Source organism: Dermacentor albipictus, chromosome 7 (genome assembly GCF_038994185.2).
Source record: "Dermacentor albipictus isolate Rhodes 1998 colony chromosome 7, USDA_Dalb.pri_finalv2, whole genome shotgun sequence".
In the NCBI taxonomy this organism is placed as follows: domain Eukaryota; kingdom Metazoa; phylum Arthropoda; class Arachnida; order Ixodida; family Ixodidae; genus Dermacentor; species Dermacentor albipictus.
The window spans coordinates 7,435,750-7,459,671 of NC_091827.1; the positions used below are offsets into that span (position 1 = coordinate 7,435,750).

The 23,922-nt window shown below is 44.5% G+C and overlaps 1 long non-coding RNA gene across 1 annotated transcript in view; it reads right to left on the reverse strand.

Moving 5' to 3' along the window:
- The window catches only part of LOC135916473 (uncharacterized), a 744,131-nt gene that overhangs the window by 562,686 nt on the left and 157,523 nt on the right, over positions 1-23,922 (reverse strand). The gene's annotated exons all lie outside the window — the stretch shown is intronic.

Here is a 23,922-nt window from a genome sequence, read left to right on the forward strand (position 1 = left end):
AATAATTTCTGTATTCAGAAATCTTAAAAACAGTAGGGCTTTAGATATTAACGGTTTTCAAATAAAACCTCTAAAGTATGTAATTGATTTGCTAGCCCCAATATTAACACACATATTCAACCTTTGTCTCGGTAGTGGAGTATTTCCTAAGCAGATGCAGATTGCAAAAGTTATCGTGATACACAAAGGAGGCGATACCTCTGAACTGTCAAATTATAGGCCAATTTCTATTCTACCGGTAATTTCTAAAGGCATAGAAAAAATTATTCACACGAGAATAACAAATTTCTTAGATAAGCATTCCGTTTTGTCGAATGATCAGTTCGGGTTCAGACCAAAAAGATCCACTGAGTTGGCACTGCTCAAGCAAAAGGAACTCATCATAAATGCATTTGAAGACAAGCTCCTTGTCCTCGGAATTTATATTGACTTTTCGAAAGCCTTTGACTTAATCAATCGTGACTTGTTAGTAAATAAACTAAACCACTACGGTATAAGAGGGATTCCTAATTCTTTGATACGGTCATACCTTCAACATCGTAAACAAATTGTAGCACACAATGAAGCTCTGTCTGATGGCCAATACATAAGATCGGGCGTGCCGCAAGGCAGCATCTTAGGCCCTTTGTTGTTTTTAGTTTACTTAAATGATATATTTTACACTAAGCTACCGGTGAACCTTACTGCCTACGCTGATGACCTTACGGTGCTCATTACGGGTAGTAGAGAAAATGACTTATCCTCTAGAGGTAATGAGTTCTTGCAATACATGTGTCAGTGGTCGCAGGAAAATTACCTAAAGGTGAACACAAGCAAAACTAAAGCCATAGTATTTCGAGCGAAAAACAAAGTTGTAAAGGATATTATGCTTAAGTTTGAGAACAACTATATTGAAATCGTGCGTACTATCAAGTGTCTGGGAGTAACCTTCTCGGAATCGCTTAATTGGGATGCCCAAATTAATAACGTAAGATCAAAAATGAATAAAGTGAATGGGGTGCTATGTCGTCAACGGTATGTGCTATCAACAAAAATTAAACTATTAATCTACAATGCTTTCTCAGTTCCAATACTTAACTATTGCCACACTGTCTGGGGCACAAGTACGAAGCATAATTTATCCAAGATTACTCTTACCCAGAAACGTGCGATAAGATTAATTGCTAACATACCATGGTATGCCCACACAGAAAGCTATTATTCCGAGTTTAGCATCATTCAAGTGCCTAATCTTTATGCCTTCAGATTAATTCTTATGTACAAGAATGCTATTAGAACAAACAACGCAGATATGTTGACACTGTTCAACCTTCAAAGCAATGTGCCCATATACAATGTACGCCGTTGCACCACTTGGTCTACACCGTTTTGTCGGACTGTGTACCGATTTCAATCAAGCGCCTATAAACTTCCCTGTTACCTTAACACACTTGAACGTAATAACATCTCCCTGGAAGAAATATCGAAAAATAAGTTGATTAGTGTTTTGCCGCTCCTGCACTAATGTATAATGTTTCATTATGTTTTTGTATGTCGCGCTATTGTTTCTTACGTCACACAATGTTAACAAATGCGCTAAGGCTGTTGTCGATTTTGTACGTATATTTTCTTACTGATCCCTACTGTATTTTTTACCCTTGTAAGTTCACAAATTTCGCAATGTATTCCAATGTGTCTAGTATTTCTCTGCGTTTGTCATGAATAAGCTGCTTCTCGTCATACTGTCATGTGGGGCGTAATGGGGTCTTTTTCAAGCCGCTGCATGCGGCTTTTACCCTTACGTCCGCTCTCATTCTGTATTCTGTGGAAAGAGAGAAATAAAGATTATTATTATATATTATATATGTGCATATCTGTGTACAATCGACGGCTCGGCGGAGATGCCTTAATAACGACGTCGTGCCGTCGACATTGCTCTTGGGCCTTCTTCAAGCCAATCATTTTGCTTTTCGTCCAAGCTTGCCCCCATATCTATGCGACGTAAACTCGAACGAACCACCGAAGCATGACATTGCAGGACTGTTCACATACATACGAACGAACGTGTGTGTGTGTGTGTGTGTGTGTGTGTGTGTGTGTGTGTGTGTGTGTGTGTGTGTGTGTGTGTGTGTGTGTGTGTGTGTGTGTGTGTGTGTGTGTGTGTGTGTGTGTGTGTGTGTGTGTGTGTGTGTGTGTGTGTGTGTGTGTGTGTGTGTGTGTGTGTGTGTGTGTGTGTGTGTGTGTGTGTGTGTGTGTGTGTGTGTGTGTGTGTGTGTGTGTGTGTGTGTGTGTGTGTGTGTGTGTGTGTGTGTGTGTGTGTGTGTGTGTGTGTGTGTGTGTGTGTGTGTGTGTGTGTGTGTGTGTGTGTGTGTGTGTGTGTGTGTGTGTGTGTGTGTGTGTGTGTGTGTGTGTGTGTGTGTGTGTGTGTGTGTGTGTGTGTGTGTGTGTGTGTGTGTGTGTGTGTGTGTGTGTGTGTGTGTGTGTGTGTGTGTGTGTGTGTGTGTGTGTGTGTGTGTGTGTGTGTGTGTGTGTGTGTGTGTGTGTGTGTGTGTGTGTGTGTGTGTGTGTGTGTGTGTGTGTGTGTGTGTGTGTGTGTGTGTGTGTGTGTGTGTGTGTGTGTGTGTGTGTGTGTGTGTGTGTGTGTGTGTGTGTGTGTGTGTGTGTGTGTGTGTGTGTGTGTGTGTGTGTGTGTGTGTGTGTGTGTGTGTGTGTGTGTGTGTGTGTGTGTGTGTGTGTGTGTGTGTGTGTGTGTGTGTGTGTGTGTGTGTGTGTGTGTGTGTGTGTGTGTGTGTGTGTGTGTGTGTGTGTGTGTGTGTGTGTGTGTGTGTGTGTGTGTGTGTGTGTGTGTGTGTGTGTGTGTGTGTGTGTGTGTGTGTGTGTGTGTGTGTGTGTGTGTGTGTGTGTGTGTGTGTGTGTGTGTGTGTGTGTGTGTGTGTGCGTGTGCGTGTGCGTGTGCGTGTGCGTGTGCGTGTGCGTGTGCGTGTGCGTGTGCGTGTGCGTTTGAACGAGTAGAAAGACAACCGAGTGACCAATATTATTATTTGCATAGGGACACTGCACTACACTAAATACACATACACTAAAGACACCGTTTCAGTGAGAAATGAAGCCGTAGTGCACCTTAGGTTCTGTGTGGAATGTCTCAACTTCCAGCTTCATCACTATGCGGCATTCTCTCTGCCTCTAGCTCCGTTTCTACATCTTCTCTAATACGCCGAGAGCATTGATTATCGTTGGGGCGTCTGAGGTGTCTTCACGAACGTAGCAAAGGCTCGCACAGGATGCGCTGCTTTCAGACTCACCAAATCCATGCAGTGAAGCTGAGGCTATAAGTCAGAAAAAAAAAAAAGCCAGAACAAGCTTTTACGCTCAGTCCAGCTGCTAATACTCCCACATGTGGCGCCGGTATAAAATGAATTCTTCACGGATGAATTAGCGGTGCACAGTAGGCGAGTGCTTCTTCCACTCAAGCCCGCAGGCAGTTCATTTGTCTGTCCTGCCTGGCTGATACGACCCGTGTATACTTCTATATTGCGCTGCACTGCACGGAGTTGAGGGGACGAATTATAACAGAACTGAAGTTCGCTGGCGTTGCAGAGAAAGCAGGCAAACCGAGGCGGCAAAAAGTAAGAAAGCACAAAAAAACAAAAAGAAAAGAACTTCAGTGCCCGGAGTATACAGGCCTTTGCGCGCGAAGCAATGTCTTGCCGAGCTTTTCTCCACGAAGCAGAAGCGGTCAGCGAGACTGCGGGGAGGAGGAGCAATTGGTCGAGACTCACTCTCAGAATGGATGGGCGCAATCGCTAGCAATTACACTACTTATTTTTCACTCTTTCTTGCTGGCGTATACGCCCTACGCAGCTTATCCTTGGGCCAGGCGCTCGCGTAGCCCTTACGCTAGTTTGTTTGTATGTGTATATAGTGCCTAACTGCGCCAGTTTTGCCGTGGCCAAGTGCTAGCGTGTTTTGTGAAAGTTTGTGTGTGTTTGTGGAAAAATACCATCGACTTTGCTCGAAACAATACTTTGCTGCTTTTACCTATCCGCTACTTGATGAGGTACTCGCGCAGCCCAGGCTTCTAATCTCTATAGAGAATATGAACTCCTGAAAAAGAATACTTTTGTATTGCTGGCGTACGCGTAAGAAGATTTACTTGCATTTTTAGTATGCGCAGCTTGGTGGCAACAGAAATTGACATTAATCATCAGTCTACCTGAAGGCTGTATATTGGCTGATATCTTATTCAGGAAGAAAAGTGTTTTGACTCTAGTCTAACCATAACACTACGGATGGTTTACCTAGTGACTAACTCGAAGTGGACTAACATGACTTTAACCCAGAGTTATGCTCCTTCATTGTATAACCACTGCGGTTGGTACTTATGACAGGCCTAACCTCGTTTCCTGCATTTCAGCTAAGCAAAGCGCAACGTCATATGTCTTTTTCGTGAATAAACGTCTTGCGACTAAAGCGTGCGTTTCTCAGTATACTCAAAGTTAGCGTGGCTAGCGTCTCATCCGCCAAATTGGGTGCGTTGGGTAAAGTTATTTATTGTGTAAGGCTCGCTGCTTCGAGAAAAAGAAGTAAAGAAAAAAAAGAATATCGTCTTTTCTTTATAACCCAACGACGACGATGACAAAACTAGGACAGGAAGATGGAGAACGCTTCAGAAGGCGGCAGCTATGGCAGAAAACTGCGACTAGCGTCCAACATAGTGCTACAAGAAACGTTGATCAGCGAGAGGTCTGGATGGCGGCGTGGGTCATCCGTAACGCCGCCTGTCAGCCGACAGCGTCTGACACATGTTTCTGAGTGCCTCGTGAAGGATGAACACTCTTCGGTGATTAAAAAACACTATTCTCTTGTGGATGCAAGCGCCTGAATCATTCGACTTCGTCCGTGTGGTCTTTTTCTTTCTTTCTTTCTTTTTTTTTGGGGGGTGGGGGGGGGGCGGGGAGGGTGTCTCCACAGGTGCTTGTGTGCATGCCCTTGCGGTTGCGCCAGGGTCGTCTGCGACGCCCGGTGATCCATTTGCGGGTAGTGTACCCCTGTATGCGCCGCCAGCGGGCGTTCTGGTTCGAAATAGCTGGTACGTCCTAGTTGCCGCACTGTGTGATGAAGACGCGGCATGTTTACGCGAGATCGTTCGAAGCAAGCGAGACGAATGAGTAACACGAGCCTTGATTATCGAGTAGCTATTGTCTGAGCTTTCTAAAGAAATGCCTGCCATAAATCTCGGCCGCCAATCTCGCACTATTCTGCTACACCGTAAAAGCAATAAAGACGTCAATCCAAGCTTATCTTATTCCATTTCCGTTTTCGAAAAGAAATGGTCTGCTCAAATGCATTTGGTCAACCTACCAGGTCTAAGCCCACCCTTCAACGACTCTTATCTCTATGGTGCACACCAAACAGCCAGACCAACCAGAACAACCATCAATACCATCTGCCCTCTTTGATGCATCTCTATATGCCAACTGGACTCCGCCGAAGAGAGGCGACTCTGCTTTATCGCTTATGGCTAGGGGTGGCTTACACGAAATCTTACTCCTTCCGCATTGGAATGGCCGACAACGCTTTCTGTAATGCCTGTCTTTGCGAGGAGACGCTGGAACATATTCTGTGCGATTGTCCTGAATATAATGTTCAGCGACAGTCCCTGGCATCTGTTCTAGTGCACCTTGACAGTAGACCATTGTCTCTCGACACGATTTTCACATGCCGCAGACAGAAGACATCGCAGGTGAAGGCGACAAAGGGACTTCGGTTTTTGAAAGAGACGGGATTGGACAAGCGGCTGTGAGAGTGATGTCACGTACCATGCCAGATTGATGGACTCCAACGGACGATGTGTGTGTGCTGTGCTATGCGCTCTCTCTCCCTCTCCCCCTTCCCCATCTTTAATCTCCCCCATCTCTCTCCCATGTGTAGGGTAGCAAACCGGTTAAGCTAAACTGGTTAACCTCCCTACCTTTCCTTCTCCACTTTTTCCTTCCTTCCTACCCTTTGCTTTTTCAATATCACACAAACAGAAGTGGTCCCGCCGCTCAGCGTAGTCAAATCGGACGAATCTGCGAGAGCGCTTCTTCGATCGCCGAGGTCATTCGCTCGTTCATTAGCTGCGTACACGCGCCGCGATGTCGTGTGGCACGCTCGTTTCGGGCGGTCCCCAGCCGGAGCTATCGACGTCTCGCGTATACATTCTTTTTGCTTCATCATACATTACTCACGGCTGCGGCGCTTCTGTACCCCCCCCCCCCGCTTTTCTTTTTTATTGCGTTTCCGTAACGATGTGCTTATCGCTCTCTCCCCGGTGGCAACATTGTTACCGCCGCTGTCGACGCCGCGCCGACGTTACGTATACAAACCTAGGTACGTATACAAGCAGGGGCGGCTGACGGCTCCAGAGGTAGCTGAGGCGCACGCAGCCTACAGCGGCGTCGTGCCGAAGCGTGTCATCGTCCGCACGGATATGACACCAGCCAAGAGAGAGAGAGAGAGAGAGAGAGCGGAGGTCGCTTCGTCTGCCGCACGTGTTGAGTGCGGTCCCTTCGCCCTGTCACACAATACCGTGCAGTGCCCTGGAAGCATTGCGCCAGCTGTTGACAGCTCGAGTGCGTGGGGATGTAGGCGCACGAAATAGAAGTACTTGGTTGGCTGAAATATTGGCATATTCTATGATTGGCTGGAAGAAGCCAACTACAGTTATCCGGGGAACATCCAAATATTTTTCTTGATCTCCTGTTTCTTCTTGTTTTTTGTTTTTTTTTTCTGAGGACATTACTATATTCAAGCGCTGTATTGTTTGAAAACCCCTTAACATTCTGTTGTTCTGATAAATACGTTGCTTGACCAGTAAATTTGAGCTTGTATCCAGCACTTGTTGGCGCGGCTCTTCAAGCATCAGCGAGAAACACATAAAATATAATCAGCGATGAGTGTGTTTCTCGCATACTCGGCTCTCTCGGCGTCCACGTCTCTTCGCGAAGTTGTAGCTTCTTGAAATAACGCAACAACTCGCATGAAATTAGATCCTTCTTCAACGTTGGCCGGATTGTTGCGGCCGATTTGATTGTACGTGAGTGTAGCATTTGTGTCGTCATCCGACATATCTCAAGTTTCAAATACAACAGGTGGTGGCAATGATGCAATATTGACCACTGGGCTATGGCTTCGTCTCAAGCTTCCTCTACGCAAGGGGCCGGGAACGAACAGACGACGGTAAGAGAGGAAGAGCTTGTTATAACGAAAGCAGTACATCATACCAGGAAGTTGGTGGAGGAGAATTCTTGTGGATTTTGTTGGAACGCGTCGAATTTAGAATATAGCTTTCGCCAACCGAATCCTGGGAGTGAGTAACTGGCAGCAGCTCCATTTTACCTTTTCCGTGAAAGCTTACGCATCGTCCATTGTGTTGTAGAACAGGAACGTGCATTCACGTGTCTTTGTCTTACTTTTTTTCTTTTGTTTTAGATTTCATAGCCTCCACGGATTATTTCATTTCATTTCATTTATTATACCCCTCAGGGCCAAGGGCATTACAGAGGGGGAGTGGTAAATACAAAAAGAGGACAAACACAGTTGGTTACATGAGCGTTTAAATGGCACCTGAATATACAATATTAGCTAAGGCTTCACGGAACAGTTCATAATTAATAAGGCCTACAACTTCGGCGGGAAGATGGTTCCAGTTTGATGGAAATGTTTGATTATCTGGATATTCAGCCATTCCCTGGCCTATTTTCTCAGTATCTCATCATAAAGCAATAAACTAGTGCTCAAGATGAACAGGGATGGTACTATCATCTCCTCCAGGTGAGAAGAGATCGATGATGCAAGCGAATGCCGGAAAATTAGGAAACAATGTGGCGCGCCAATTCGACCACGTGACGATGGTAAATAAAGTCATGCTGACTATGATGATGATTCTGATGACCTCGCCAACCTGCATATCGCTTTTGCGTTTCTGTTCTCTAGGCCGCACTGTGAAAGCAACTCTATTGTCAGGACAAGTGCGCATCCCGTGGCTATAGCCTTTCTTACCAAATATGAAGTGTGAGCGGAAGAAAGTGGAAGCTTAAACCTGCAATAGAACGTTTGTGGGATAGATCTTCATACGAAAATCAATAGATCGTAGGACCATAGAGCGACCAATCAATAAATCAGCCAAGGTTATGGAGAAAAACCATGGTATAGTGACTACAGGAAATATACAGAGATAAGTATAAACCCTTTTATTTAGCCTAAATTAGGACAAAGTACCATCCCGTAAACAAAACACTATCTCATTTAACACTGCTCTGTGCATTGTAGCTCCATCCTGGCCGCGATGTGGGATACCAGGGTGTCCTGGAAGATTAGAGTAATGCGGTGCTCATTCCGGGCCTTGTCTGCTTTTCTAATGATAGCAAATACCAGAGAACTCAGTCGTACCATTTGCAAAACTCCTGGTGTTGACACCAACCTTAAGTCCATTGGTTGACTGATCCGCATGCTCTAAGCGCTACTTTGGCTTTATGCTAATGACACTCTGCTATGCTAATGCTTTATGCTAATGCTCTTATCGGCTTCATCTTAGAGAACATTTTGTTTCTTTGAGTTGTATATGATTAAACTATTCTTCGGTTACTTTACTGTTGCTATCTATCATGTGGTTAACCACAGTCCTTTGTAATCACTTGCTCATAATAAATATACTCGACGAATTCGTTTCGGGCTACAATACTACAATATTAGTTATGTTTTACATGCAATAATACTCAAAACGCCAGGCACTGATTGGACATGAAAAGTGTTCAGACCCTAGAGCTACACGTGAGGCTACTTGCGTCTCAAAGCATAATAGCCGAGATCATGTGCCGTGCAAAAGCCGTTTTAATCGCTTCCCTCGCCCTCCCTTTCTATCACAAAATTTCTTCGATAACATTTGGAGTCCAGGTTGTTTAGTTCTTTGTTCCTTTATAGCAAGTGTTCATGTCTCTTCACCACACCATAACAAAGCACTTACGAAGCGCTCCCCAACGTTCAGAACTTAGGTTAAAATTCACCACTAAGTGTCATATTTGACTGCACTACTGAACCGGCGACGATTGGGTGTAGCATTCTCGAACTGATACTCCTTCCTTATAGAAATGGCTGACTCTCCTATATGCCACTGCCGTAACAGTGAAGAGACCATCGAGCACCTCCTCTTCCAATGCAACCACTTGGACGTCCAACGTCAGCATCTTCGGAGCGCACTGAATCAACTGGACGCTCGACCCTTTACAGAGACAAAGATTATGGTGCTTGGTCTCGACCATCATCAGCCCAAAAGGCTACGCGTGCTCTGATCACGTTTCCCTTTTTTAATCAATCGACTTGAAAAGTTGTTTGTAGACACCCTACTCCGACTGCGGTGAAAGTGAACTGTCTCTCTTCGCCTACTCCTTTATTGTTTTAATCCTTCATCCCCTCTCCTCTGTGCAGGGTAGCAAACCGGACGACCGTCTGGTTAGCCTCCCTGCCTTTCCTTGTTTGTCTCTTTCTCTCTCTCGCTAGGATGGCCATCAGCAGCAGTTGCTAGGGGTTTCATCGTGAACAAGACTTCAGAACTGCGTCCTACTCGCGCTTTTCTAAGCCTTGAATTCATTGGCAGTGTTCTGTAAGCTGTAAGCGCTACTTTGTCTTTACGCTAACGACACACTTATCTCGTTTTCTCTCGCGGGTTTACCTTACAAGCACATATTTGGCGCATTCAACTTTGCTATTACCATTGCCGATTATTCTGCCGTTAATCATGCTCCTTTGCAATGATTTGCGTGCATTGAACGTGCTCCGCGAATTTGTGGAAGCTTACAGATGCAACACCGCTAGAGTTTCGTAGGAAGATCTTATGCCCTACGCGGCTGGCGTTTGCATGAACGCGGCGGAGATAATGAACCGTGCTGATTGACGAGATATTTGTACCTTCTGGATGTTTGCACAATTCGAGCATACATCAGAATAGAAAGGAAGGCATTAAGTGCAAGTCACATGTAAGCTAATCACACTGGTAGTATCCATCGTGACTGGTGCCATTTAAGAACGCGGGTGTAGGTTCTTGCTGAGCATGCCAACCACTCGTACTATGAGTATTCTTCCAAAAGAACCTCCTCACTTTCACCCCTCTTCCCTCCCCCCTTTGCTATTCTTTTCTCTTTTTTTTTCTTTTTCGTATCCCGATAGGGCAGCTTCAGCGTAAGCAGAGGAGTGGTCTGCTACGTGTCAGACCGGTCGGTGCCTTATCGACGCCCCCGCGTCCCTGCATTCTTGGCAGGGTCAATTAGCCGCTGCGCAAGTGCCGGAATATTTCTCGGAGCCTCAATTGTGTAAACAAGCACGCACACACACTAGCAGCCGAGGGCGCTGACCACGATAGCACACGCGGCGGTGCGGGGAGGGCTGGCCACACAGCCTGCACGTCGTCGCATGCCGCTTTTAACACGCCCGTGCCGCAAAAGCTGGGCGTTGCCAGAGCGTCCCGACGCGGTCGATCACGATGCAGGCGTGACGCCCGCAACACCTACCTCCTCTGAGCCACCGGCACTTCTCTATGGATTCTTATCACTCGCGCTCTTTCCTCGCTGTTCGTGCGTCTATAATACGCGAGTGCATGTTGTATGCAAGCGCATATATATATATATATATATATATATATATATATATATATATATATATATATATATATATATATATATATATATATATATATATATATATATATATCATAAAGTAAGAATAACTGCATAATGCAGAGGACACACGTCCGAAATGTAGTTCTAACTACCGCTTCGACTGGGGCCCGGTCTTCGTGACTGACAAAGGCCGAAGAACCCCCATTTGATGAAGCACAGTTGAAACGTTAGAAGTGCGCGTCCTACGTTTACATACATACATACATACATACATACATACATACATACATACATACATACATACATACATACATACATACATACATACATACATACATACATACATACATGCATACATACATGCATACATACATGCATACATACATACATACATACATGCATACATGCATACATGCATACATGCATGCATACATGCATACATGCATACATGCATGCATACATACATACATACATACATACATACATACATACATACATACATACATACATACATACATACATACATACATACATACATACATACATACATACATACATACATACATACATACATACATACATACATACATACATACATACATACATACATACATACATACATACATACATACATACATACATACATACATACATACATACATACATACATACATACATAGGCATAATATACAGGGTGTTTCAGCGAACACTTTCAAAATTGTTTAAATGGTTGCCTTTGGCAGATAGCGCAATTCTCGTTTATGAGACGGTGTACTCGAAGCGGCGGACACTACTTACGCAAAAAATTGAAATGGAAAATCGACTAATTAACAATAATTCACTAATTCCCTTTTTATCTAATTATCTTATGACCCATATTGCAATTTAAGAATTCTAGCAGTGGACTTCGCAAGGTGGATCCACTTGGAACGAAATCACAGGACGACACCAGTCTTGAGAGATAACTTCGCCAACTTTGCGCAGAAATGCATTGGCGTTCCAGTTACTTGTGTGCTTCGGTGCATGAAACGACGATTTGTTAACAAATTTACTGGAACACCAATGCATTTCTTAGCAAAGTTCGAGAATTTATATCTCGAAGCTGGTGTCATCTTGAAAATTCATTCCAAGTGAATCCGCCTGGCAAACTCCACGGCTATAATTTGTAAATTGCAATATGGGCCATAATGTAATTCATAATGTAATAAGGTTCGCCCTATGTGACATTCTACGACAATTCTTCATTCTTGCAACTCACTAACTGATTGCTCTTCAGCAGATCGGCAAACAGTCTATACAGGTCATCGAACCGAACCGCCAATCAATGCTTTGTTGCGGCTGTAGCCGTATAACACTGCTCCGTTTTAGCGATAACATAGCGTCCGTATGGCTGAAATTGAAATATGCCATACTTTGTTACCCAACTTACCCGCATATATAAAACAATGTTTTCAAAGCGCGCCGTGCCGTGATTAAAGCTTGCTTGTGGTACGTTGTCTGTAAACTAAAAAAAAAAAGAACAAGGAGTGCTGGAGAGTCTTCGTCAGATCGAGGAGTGATACAGCAAAGCAAGATAATGTTCAGGGCATCGTTCTCCTTTGAGCTCCGCGCGCTAAAACGCAGCGCCTCCTTCCGAGAACATGGATCGATTCAGTGCATCTGGTTCCGCGAAACCCCGGGTACGGGGACGCAGTTTGCGGGGGCGCGCCGAGGAGTGAATTTTTTTCAGCCTCTCCCTCGGCGTTACCCGGCACTGCTTGCGTGACATTAATATGTTAGCCGGGCGCCAAGCTTCTCTCTCTCTCTTTCACTGTTTCGTTTTGTAGCTAAACTCGTGGGCAACTTGCTATGGCAGGAAAGCTACGGAGCAGAGCGCGCACAATAGAGTTTCAGTTAGTTCGCAAACGTGTTACAGTTATCGGATTACCCTACCGGGTTAGTCAAATAAGCTTGAGCAGCAGGGTTGGTGGCGCCACCTGGTAGCGTAGAGCTGAACCAGGCAACGATGGTTGAGTTGAGACAATACACTTATAGTTACCAAGTGCATTGTAGTTTCCTGCGGGTTTAAATTTTCGGCAGTGATGTAATCTCGAACACGTTGTCTCTTTATATGTTCTTTTTTTTTTCCAAGAACACTCATTTAACACGAAGACGTGTCTGTAAGGCATTGTAGTTACACGAAGCGTTATAAGATGTCGCTACTAGCTTCCGGTAAACCGGTGATGTGCAAACGCCGTTAAGTATACCGGAATACCGGACATGCCAATACTTTCTAATAGTTCCAGTCTAATAATACTTGCTAATAGTTTCAGGTTATCATAATGACATGTGTATTAGCTGCTTGTGTACGTAAAGCTTCGCTACTGACGTAATATGGCCTAGCAGAACTTTTCTTTCTTTCTTTTCTTTTTTCGGGGGGAGGGAGGTGACAGCGGGCGAGGGAGTTCATTACAAAGAAACAATTCTGGCAGAACCCATCGCACGATTACTGTCGAAGTTATTGCAATTCGCATAGAAGTAATGAAGTTATGAAATGGTGGCCAACTCTTCCAAGTCGAAAAGCCTTCTACTTGGAACCCCGAAGAAATATGTCGAGGCGATGTCAATTTTATTGAACGGTGGCGCTTAGCGTCCCGAAACTGCACAGTGAATTGTGAGTGGGGGGGGCTCCGCAATATGCCGGGTGATGATATTTAAGTTCTACTGAGTTTGTAAAATTAAGGATGAAGCAACGAGCTACGGAAAGGAGAATGATAGGTGTAACGTTAAGGGATAAGAAAAGAGCAGATTGGGTGAGGGAAAAAACGCATGTTAATTATATCTTAGTTGAAATCAAGAAAAAGAAATGGGCAGGGGCAGGACATGTAATGAGGAGGGAAGATAACCGATTGTCATTAAGGGTTACCTGCCATGGTTGCTCAGTGGCTATGGTGTTGGGCTGCTGAGCACGAGGTCGCGGGATCGAATACCGGCCACGGCGGCCGCATTTCGATGGGGGCTAAATGTGAAAACACCCGTGTACTTAGATTTAGGTGCACGTTAAAGAACCCCAGGTGGTCGAAATTTCGGAAGTCCTCCACTATGGCGTGCCTCATAATCAGAAAGTGGTTTTGGCACGTAAAACCCCATAATTAATTATTTATTTATTTAAATAAATTAAAGGTTACGGACTGGATTCCAGTCCGTAACTGGAAGCGTAGCCGGACTGGAAGCGTAGTAGAAGGCGGCATAAAGTTAGGTGGGCGGATGAGATTAAGAAGTTTGCAGGGACGACATGGCCACAATTAGTACATGACCAGGGTAGTTGATGAAGTATGGGAGAGGCCTTTGCCATGCAGTGGGCGTAACCCGGCTGATGATGACGATGATGATGATGATGATGATGATGATGATGATGATGATGATGATTTTGTAAACATCGATTTTTGCAGATAGCGTAATATCAGTATCTGAGCTGCATTATTCAAAGAGGCCGACATCACTTACACGAGAACTTGAAACACATATTCAACTAATTAGGAAAGAATCACTAATCAAACTTCCGAATGAATTAATTTAAGGCACATATAGCAATTTACAAATTGCAGCTGGGGAGATTGAAACGCATATCCACTTGAAATGAACTTCCAGAATGACACCAGTTTGGAGACATGCGCCATCAAACTCGCCGTAAAAAGTACGGTTGTTCTACTTACTTTTTTTAACAAAACGCTATTTTTATGCTCTGAAGCACAAAAGCAACTGTAACATCCATGTATCTCGTCCTGCACTTTAGGAAATAATACTTCGAGGCTAGTGTAATTCTGGAAATTCACTTCGAGTGGAAACGTCTCGCAAGCTCACTAGCTTCAATTCGTGCATTGCAATATGGGCCGTAAAGCAATTAATTAGCAAGTTAATTAGTGACTTAGTTAATTCATTGGATATGCGTTTCGATTTCTCATGCTCGCAATCTCCTCCTTTTCGAATGAACCAGGTCAAGGACAAGAGTTAGGCTGTTTGCCACCGGCGATTTTTGAAATAATGTGCCTAGAAATAACCTAGAAATAAAATGTCTAGGTTTTGCGTGGTTATGCTAGGTTTTGCCAAGTTTTGCTAAGTTGTCTCGGTGGTCTTGACGCTGGAAGTTTTCGAGCAGTCGCCGGCCGGGATCGCTTTCTCGGCGACGTCGAGCGTTCAGGTGCCGACTCTCACGTTCTCTGGACTGAAACTCGAGACCTTCGACTCGGCGTCGCCTCTTCTCAGGCACAGCTTCGGTGCGGTGTTCCGGATCAGCTCGGCAGCGACGCTTCGCTTCTCGCTTGGCAGTACGGCGCTCTTCCTGGTAAGCCGCTTCTTCTTCGGGCGTCCGGACTCTCGTTCGGTCTTGCCAAGGCAGCAGCACGTACGCACGGTGTAGAAGAGGCGAGAGGTGTGCCACCGCGCCGGCTGTTCCGAGCTTTTACTCGCCTGTGACACCACGACTCCGCCCTACGAGCGTGGAGTGCGAGGAGCTTATGTAGCTCGGTCTTCCCGCAGGTGGTTGCTACGCAACGCGAGGAGGCGCACAGCTGGGCTGAGTTTTCTGGTAGCGCTCCACGGCGGAACTAAATGCTTAAACAGCTCCACTGTTAAAATTTTGTAAAACATAAGAATGATCTACGGCATTTGGCCACCTGGGGTTCTTTAAGGTGCATCTAAATATACTGCACGAGCGTTCTTGAAATTCACTCCCGTTGAAATGCGGCCGCCGCAACGGGGCCTCGTCCCCGCTAGCGCGTGCTCAGCCACGGAACGCTGTAGCAGCTGGGCCGACGTGGTGGGCTACGCTGGGTTGATGTGTCCTTTGTAGGCGAGTGCTCACTGAGCCCGCCTTTTTCTACCTTGCCTTTCTTTCCCTTACCCGAATGTAGGGTAGCCAACTGGGCGCGATCACGGTTCCTTCCTGCATTCTCACTCACTCACTCGCGCGCATAAACACGCACGCAGAGAAAAGGAGCGCTACAGAGAGTTCTTGCGGTCTGTTTCATCTTCTGCACGGCACTGTAATTTTTTTTTCTAACTTTTGCCTTCAACCTCGCGCACCCTATGGGATGTAGTAGTACGGTCAATTTGCTGCCGCGCAACTACACCAGTTCGTTTCTCTTCGAAACCCGGGGCTCCCCCGGTGCCTGTCTGCTCCTATTACCAAGCAAGTTCGCGTGTAATTAAAAATGAAGCGGAGAAAACACTTAGAATCTGATTTAGGAGCGTGCTTTCATAATCTTTCGGTTAATTACTGGCCAAGCGCCCGCGCACCCGCCTCTACCCAACTGAACCGAGCTGCTGCGGCGGAGGCTACATACACGCTCAGCGTCGGGAAAACCGTGCAGTATCGGGGGGCACTGGAGCTAGGTCTGTAGCGCCGGATTGCAACATTCTGTGACGTGTAGAGAAACGCTCCACACAACACTGATCGGCCAGCTGCTGGGGTTTATGAGCAATCGCGAGAAGTCCAATTCGGACCAACGAAAGGATAACCCGGTTAATAATCGTTCTTACGCCGAATGCATTTAAACCTTCAACCCCGTGTTGTTTCAACATTTAATTCTGTACCTTTCGCAACGCAGCATGGTTCTAACGCGAAGGAGCGGCGGCTATATCTGGTGTATGCGCACTAGCACGCTTTTCAGTGATGTATTTGCACCATTTGGTAGTCTGCATTTTTCTTTCCGGTGTTTAATTACAATTTCCGTTTCTTCTCCACAGGTTTGATCGAGAGGGTGCTTTAGACGCACGTGCTGCAATCCAAAGAGAAGCCGTTTTTATGGATGTGCGCCGCTTTTGCGAGCGTTAATTATTCGCACTGTTTTCCTATTCCCTGCCTCTCTATTCTTTTCTGCCTCTATTTGCTTCATCCGAACTTGGCGCTCTCGCCATCCACGTGAGGTTTAAAACCATAAGCATAGGACCGCCTCGAGCGCAGCTCGCGAGGAGAGTGCCGTTAATAAAAATTAATGCTCATATTAGTCACCAGTCGGGAATTAAGCTCATTAAGCTGGTAATCTCTTTGCATGTCATAGCGAAAGTAAACTTAAAAGAAGAGGGTTGGTGGGGGTAGTCAGCTTATGGCATATATTTCAGTACGGCCTCAGAGTTGCAGTTATCGTTTATATGTTGTCGTTTTTTTTAATGCTTGCTTGTAATGTTTGCATCCATTGTCATCGCGCATTGTAGTTTTTTTTTTTCGTGTGTGTGTGTGTGCTACGAGGATAATTTAGTCGCGAGAAGATAATGGCTTTAGCGGCAAAGCCGTTGATACGATGGCTGAGGAGGGGGGAGGGTGGGGGTGGGGGTGGGGGGGTGGCTGGTTGATGTGTTCGCGAACACTGTAATTTATATACTAAGTTTTCTGTGTACGAATTTCAGCAGAAGAGCTTGCGGGCGTAAAGTGCGTGGAGAGACAAAGGGAAAACTAGCTACTAGTTGCACCTTTGTGCAGAACAAGAAATAAAAGGAGAAAGAAAGCAGGGAATGTGGAGCGGAATACAGAACTAATCACGTGATATCCCGTCAGATGTTGATCATTATTTTAAAATTTAAGTGCCGAGCTGCTGCAACAACCTGTACTTTGATTCATTTGTGCCAAACTCGTCATCGGAATTGAATTCCCTCCCCGCCTCCATAGCCATTAATCCGAATTAATCTTTGTGTAAGACTTGCATCCGCAACAATGCGCCACCACTGTGCCACACCTTTGTGTAGCGCCGCAATGGCGTTGAGAGTATATTACATAAATAAAATAAATAAAAACTTATAATACCGTGAACCACCTTACAAATAAACCAAAGGTACTCGTTAATATGTGTTGATTTTAGAGGTGCGAGTTGAGATACATATGAGGGGGCTAGACTATGGTCGCCGGAATAATAATAATAATAATAATAATAATAATAATAATAATAATAATAATAATAATAATAATAATAATAATAATAATAATAATAATGATGATGATGATGATGATGATGATGATGACACAAAACACTCGGTTGCTAGGTCGAATACTAGTATTTTCCTGGCTTAGCGAATTCTACAATACAAGAATGCTTGAGGTCTTCCTCACCAAATTCCTATTGCCGCATACTCTCCCTGAACTTTTACTTACACAGACCACTCTTGATGCCCTTCTTTTCTCTCTTTTGCATGCAATGAGGCAGAAAGATTTAATAAATTGCAAGAAAAATAATATTGGAACTACATATATTCAATGACTTGGTGTGTGTGTGTGTGTGTGTGTGTGTGTTTGTGTGTGTGTGCTTTTCAATTAATGATAAGTGATTCTTCCTGCTCTAATTGCTTTCATTCTAAGATGTAATTTAATCTTTCAATAACAATTACTCTGTAGCAGTCCGGAAAATTTATTTTCATTTATAACTTGGAATAATCCGCCCATTTCTTGGACACTCTCACATAATTAGTATGAGCCGTGTGTTTGATGTGCAACAACAATTACTCTCTTCTCCAGGGTTGGCGCCAACTTGAGAGGCGACTAATGCCTGAATCAACGTTAATGGAAATAACTAATTCGACGTATACTGGCAGGTATCCTGCGCTGATTATACGAGTTTTGCTCGTCTAGCATTGTTTGTAAACTTCCTTGTGCTAATTGTATTCCCACTTACATTGCTTATGTATAGCTTATCTTATTATTTCTTCCAACAAGTTCGCAACAAATTCCAGATGATAAAGATGACAAAAAACGCGCTACGACAAGTAGACGACTCCGACAAAACTGCTTTTGTCGCAACTACGATACTTCAAGCTTGCGTTGGAAATGGTTACCACTATGACAGAAATGACCAAACATTATATTGTTGCAACAGAAGTTCAGGTCACAGTGATAGAAATTTTTGTTCTTACGACCAACGTTCACTAGATGTAGAGTTAGAAGCTGAATTAGTTGGACAAGCATTGTCGGTCATAGCAGTAAAGGAAAAATGGCGCATGATAGAAAAAGGAAAACTACACAGAACCTGTCGTTGCGCTTCTTTTCATCCCATGTGGCATTCGCGATTACGCTTTAACATTGCCTGCATGATGTGCCTTGTGCAGTGATTGCGGTAAGGCAGAATCTCGTTTGTCCTTCCTCTCCCTTATCAAAGCGACTCTGCTTTCTACGTTTCTTATACTATAACGCAAAATAAGTGCTAGTGTCCTCCTTTCTCAGGCGATTGAATTTAGAGCGAGTATATGTGCAAAAAACAAAAACCTTTAATTCAATCGGGCACGCTCAACTCTATGCACCGGCGATTCACAATTTAACATGTTGTTTTTTTTTTAGGGAGATTTCTCAAAATCGCTTCATCTAAAAAAGTAACCATTAAAGTTCGTTTCACTGAATCGAAGACCGCAGTATTAACCTCACGGCAAGTCGCGTGAGATTGACATCGTGTTCTTCAGTTTTAGGATTATTGCTGTAAGTGGAGAGCATGTTTCCTTGTATCCGCATTTTTTTTTTTCGGCTGCTTCATTTTCTACACCTTGTTTTGTTTTTGCTGCTTGTTCTCTTCGGTCACTCACTTTTCTCGTGTTTCATTCCTGCCAAAGTAACGTTGTGGTTAGGTTCTTGACGCCGACGCGCGCAACAGCCATTGGCTGGACCGAGAACATTGGTTAAATCAGGAAGTAGCGTCCCTCCGGTGCAAATAAGGGACAGCGCGAATCGAAAACGGCGGAGGTAGCGAAATGCTGAACAAAAGACAAGGCACTAAGCCAAGACGAGGACGCTTGGATGCGGCAAGGGCCCGTGGGCACATTAATATCACTTGGAACTTGCCAGTCAGACAGGCGGCTCACGCGTTGGACGACGCCGGCTGCGAGGCTGCTGCTGTTGCGGCCGGTCCTAGTGAAGACGAATGGGACGCGGTGCACCGGTGACACTCGGCCAACACTGGCGGTGGCAGGCGCACGAGGAAGCGTTGGAAAACAGGCACGGACAACACTGTAGCTCGTGTGCACAGCCAGACGATGTTGGAGTTGCTTCCGTTTGATGCCCTTAATTCCGTGCAGTGTCGCGCGGAAACTTGAGGGGCGCCGTTTGTCAGACCTCCCTTGCAGCATCGAAAACAGAGCGGATATTGGCCCAGTGTCGGCGGAAGTCGGCCCCATCAAAGGATGGCCAGTTTGGCTCTCCGCACCTTTTAGCCGCAATAGATAGAGCCCACTTACAGCGCTTAATTCAGGTCTGCTTCAGCCTAAGTATTCGGCCATGCTAAATCATCTCAGCAGTTTTATAGCTCCTGATATTCAATGTTAATGGATGCGGTGCTTTCAGAGGGCAATATAAGCATGCGCACACAATAGCGCTATACTAGCACTTCCAATGCACAGTGTAATTCATTGAGTAGATGGTAATAAAGAGAGTGCAACTCATTTTTGAAGAAAGAAAGATGGATGTTAGGACTCATTAGACTAATATCTATCAAAAATATTCGGCGCGCCTTCGTGCCATATTTCAGCTGTTATCTGGAGGGAAATCTCCGAAAGGAAAATTCGGAGCCTTTTAGAACAAGCGATAACACAAAATCCTCTAACATGCTTTGAAATGCAGCTTCTATCATGACCTTTTCGTATAGTATATATTTCCATACTTTTTTTTCCCCCGATTGATTGTTTCCACACGTTGTGCAAGATTATGCTTGGAAATGCTTAACATTGTATTTGCACCACTTTACAAACATCGCGCAACGATCTGAGTAAGTAAATAAATAAATAGAAACCGTACCATGCCTTTTTCGCCTACCTTATCTACTGTGGGCTTCTTACCGGCCCTCTCCCACAACCCACACTCGCAGGAGGTGCTCCCATACTCTGAGAGCATTCTGATCAATAAATAAGCAATAGTACATCAGTGGGCATGCGACACCTCAGGAACCTTGTCGTCCAAGCCTGAAGCTTCCAGCAAACAGCTCTGAGGGCCCTGGCCCCGGAGCGTCTACAAGTGACAAGTTCCGGAGTTGATAGCGCAGATGCTATAGCACTTCGTATACATTTCCTGGAGCATGACAAGGCTTGCGTGTTCAGTGGGCAGTCTATTTCATTTCATTTATTTACCGTAAGCGCCCAGAATAGGGCATTACATAGGAAGGGGGGGGGGGGGGATAACAACAAGAAAATTCAAAAGGGGAGTTTTGAGCTTGAACATCAAAACACAAAATAAATAACATAACTGTTTTCAGCATTAAGAAGGTACAGTTCATCAAGTAGCAGCATGACGTAAGGATTACATAATGCAATAACAGAAGATCGAACTACAACTATATTTAGAATAACGCAACAAATACAGGACAGTGATCAAAGGTAGTAGGGCGCTCAAGCAGAATAACATGATAATTTAGAAAAGATCAGCTGGGATGGCAGGGTTGCTTATTAAGGTAGTTAGTAAAGCCGATTGGAAAGAAGACAATTCCTTAATAATGACCATGAACGGTGGAAGGGCTTTCCACTCATTCATTGACAAGACTAAACGTGAGTGTAAATATTTTTAGTCCGCGCGAAGGGTGGGTATACCTTGAGTTCGTGGTCAATACGGGCGGAGATGTGGGCTGCTGCATGAATGAATTTGCGTGAAAAGGCGGTGTCACTATAATAAACACTGTAAACAAAGGATAATCGTAAATATTTTCGGCGTATTGTTCGAAGTAAAATGCCAAGATTTTTTTTTATGGATGCCACACTGTGATAACGAGAATATGCGGACGAGATGAATTTATCGGCTTTACTTGGAATTGATTCCAGCATGCCAGCAAGGTAAGCTTGATGTGGATGCCATGTGTTAGAAGCGTACTCTAATGATAGTTTAATTAAGGAATTAAATGCCTGAAGTTTGGTGTCGGAATTAGCAATGCGTAGGCGACGTTTCGGAACGCCAAACTTTTTAAGAGCTTGCTAGTGATTAGTTCTATATAATCATTTCATTTTAGATTGCAAGTGAACAGAACTCCTAAGTATTTAACCTACGAAACTGTTTCAACTGCAGAATTGTTAATTAGGTACTCGTTAGGCAAGAAGGTGAGACTGGGACCAAGTTTAACGTGCTTAGTCTTATCGATGTTAATTTTCATTTGCCATTTGCTGCACCATTCTGAAAAAGTCGTAAAGTCGGATTGCAGGGTTAAAGTGTTTCTGGTTTGCTATTTCTTTACGTATTACACAGTCATCAGCAAACGGATGTATGCTGAAGACTGAATGTTAGTCGATATATCGGTTCTGTAGATTAAAAATAACAGTGGTGCCAAAACTGATCCGTGTGGCACTACAGACTTGACATGCATGTGGTGAGATACATAGCGATAAGATAGAAAATAGAAAAAAGCTTTTGTGAACAATCATTCTTCAGGCGTACCATACTACCTCAACCCAGAACAAACAGCAAAATATTTCTCGTCAAGTTTTATCATTTTTCTCGTTAAGTCATTATTCTTTCATTACACGTATACGTGAACCATTCAATCAGTTAAACATGTGTTACATTTTTTCTTGTTGTTTTTACTGTGGCTTTTCGCAATGTACATAGCTGCGGGGTACCTACTACTTCCAGCTTGTCCCTTTTGGCACAGAACATGAGACCTTTTTTTGTATTTATGGAAGTTATCATTTTGAACGTGAGGAATCAATCATCATCAGCCTAGTTACGCCCACTGCGGGGCAAAGGCCTCTCCAATACTTCTCCAACCACCCCGGTCATGTACTAATTGTGGCCATGTTGTCCCTGCAAACGTCTTAATATCATCCGCCCACCTAACTTTCTGCCGCCCCCTGCTACGCTTCCCTTCCCTTGGAATCCAGTCCGTAACCCTTAATGACCATCGGTTATCTTCCCTCCTCATTACATGTCCGGCCCATGCCCATTTCTTTTTCTTGATTTCAACTAAGATGTCATTGACCCGCGTTTGTTGCCTAACCCAATCTGCTCTTTTCTTATCCCTTAACGTTACACCGATCATTCTTCTTTCCATAGCTCGATGCGTCGTTCTCAATTTCAGCAGAACCCTTTTCGTAAGCCTCCAGGTTTTTGCCCCATATGTGAGTACTGGTAACACACAGCTGCTATACACTTTTCTCTTGAGGGATAGTGGCAACCTGCTGTTCATGATTTGAGAATGCCTGCCAAACGCACCCCAGCCCATTCTTATTCTTCTGGTTATTTCAGTCTCATGATCCGGATCTGTGGTCACTACTTGCCCTAAGTAGATGTATTCCCTTACCACTTCCAGTGCCTCGCTACCTATCGTAAACTGCTGTTCTCTTCCGAGACTGTTAAACATTACTTTAGTTTTCTGCAGATTAATTTTCAGACCCACACTTCTGCTTTGCCTCTCCAGGTCAGTGAGCATGCATTGCAATTGGTCTCCTGAGTTACTAAGCAAGGCAATATCATCAGCGAATCGCAAGTTGCTAAGGTATTCTCCATCAACTTTTATCCCCCATTCTTCCCACTCCAGGTCTCTGAATACCTCCTGTAAGCATGCGGTGAATAGCATTGGAGAGATCGTATCTCCCTGTCTGACGCCTTTCTTTATTGGGATTTTGTTGCTTTCTTTGTGGAGGACTACGGTGGCAGTCGAGCCGCTATAGATATCTTCCAGTATTTTTACATATGGCTCATCTACACCCTGATTCCGTAATGCCTCCATGACTGCTGAGGTTTCGACAAAATCAAACGCTTTCTCGTAATCAATGAAAGCTATATATAAGGGTTGGTTATATTCTGCACATTTTTCTATCACCTGATTGATAGTGTGAATATGGTCTATTGTTGAGTAGCCTTTACGGAATCCCACCTGGTCCTTTGGTTGACAGAAGTCTAAGGTGTTCCTGATTCTATTTGCGATTACCTTAGTAAATACTTTGTAGGCAACGGGCAGTAAGCTGATCGGTCTATAATTCTTCAAGTCTTTGGCGTCCGCTTTCTTATGGATTAGGATAATGTTAGCGTTCTTCCAAGATTCCGGTACGCTCGAGGTTATAAGGCATTGCGTATACAGGGTGGCCAGTTTCTCTAGAACAATCTGACTACCATCCTTCAACAAATCTGCTGTTACCTGATCCTCCCCAGCTGCCTTGCCCCTCTGCATAGCTCCTAAGGTTTTCTTTACTTCTTTTGGCGTTACCTGCGGGATTTCGAATTCCTCTAGGCTATTCTCTCTTCCACGATCGTCATGGGTGCCACTGGTACTATATAAATCTCTGTAGAACTCCTCAGCCACTTGAACTATCTCATCCATATTAGTAACAATATTGCCGGCTTTGTCTCTCAACGCACACA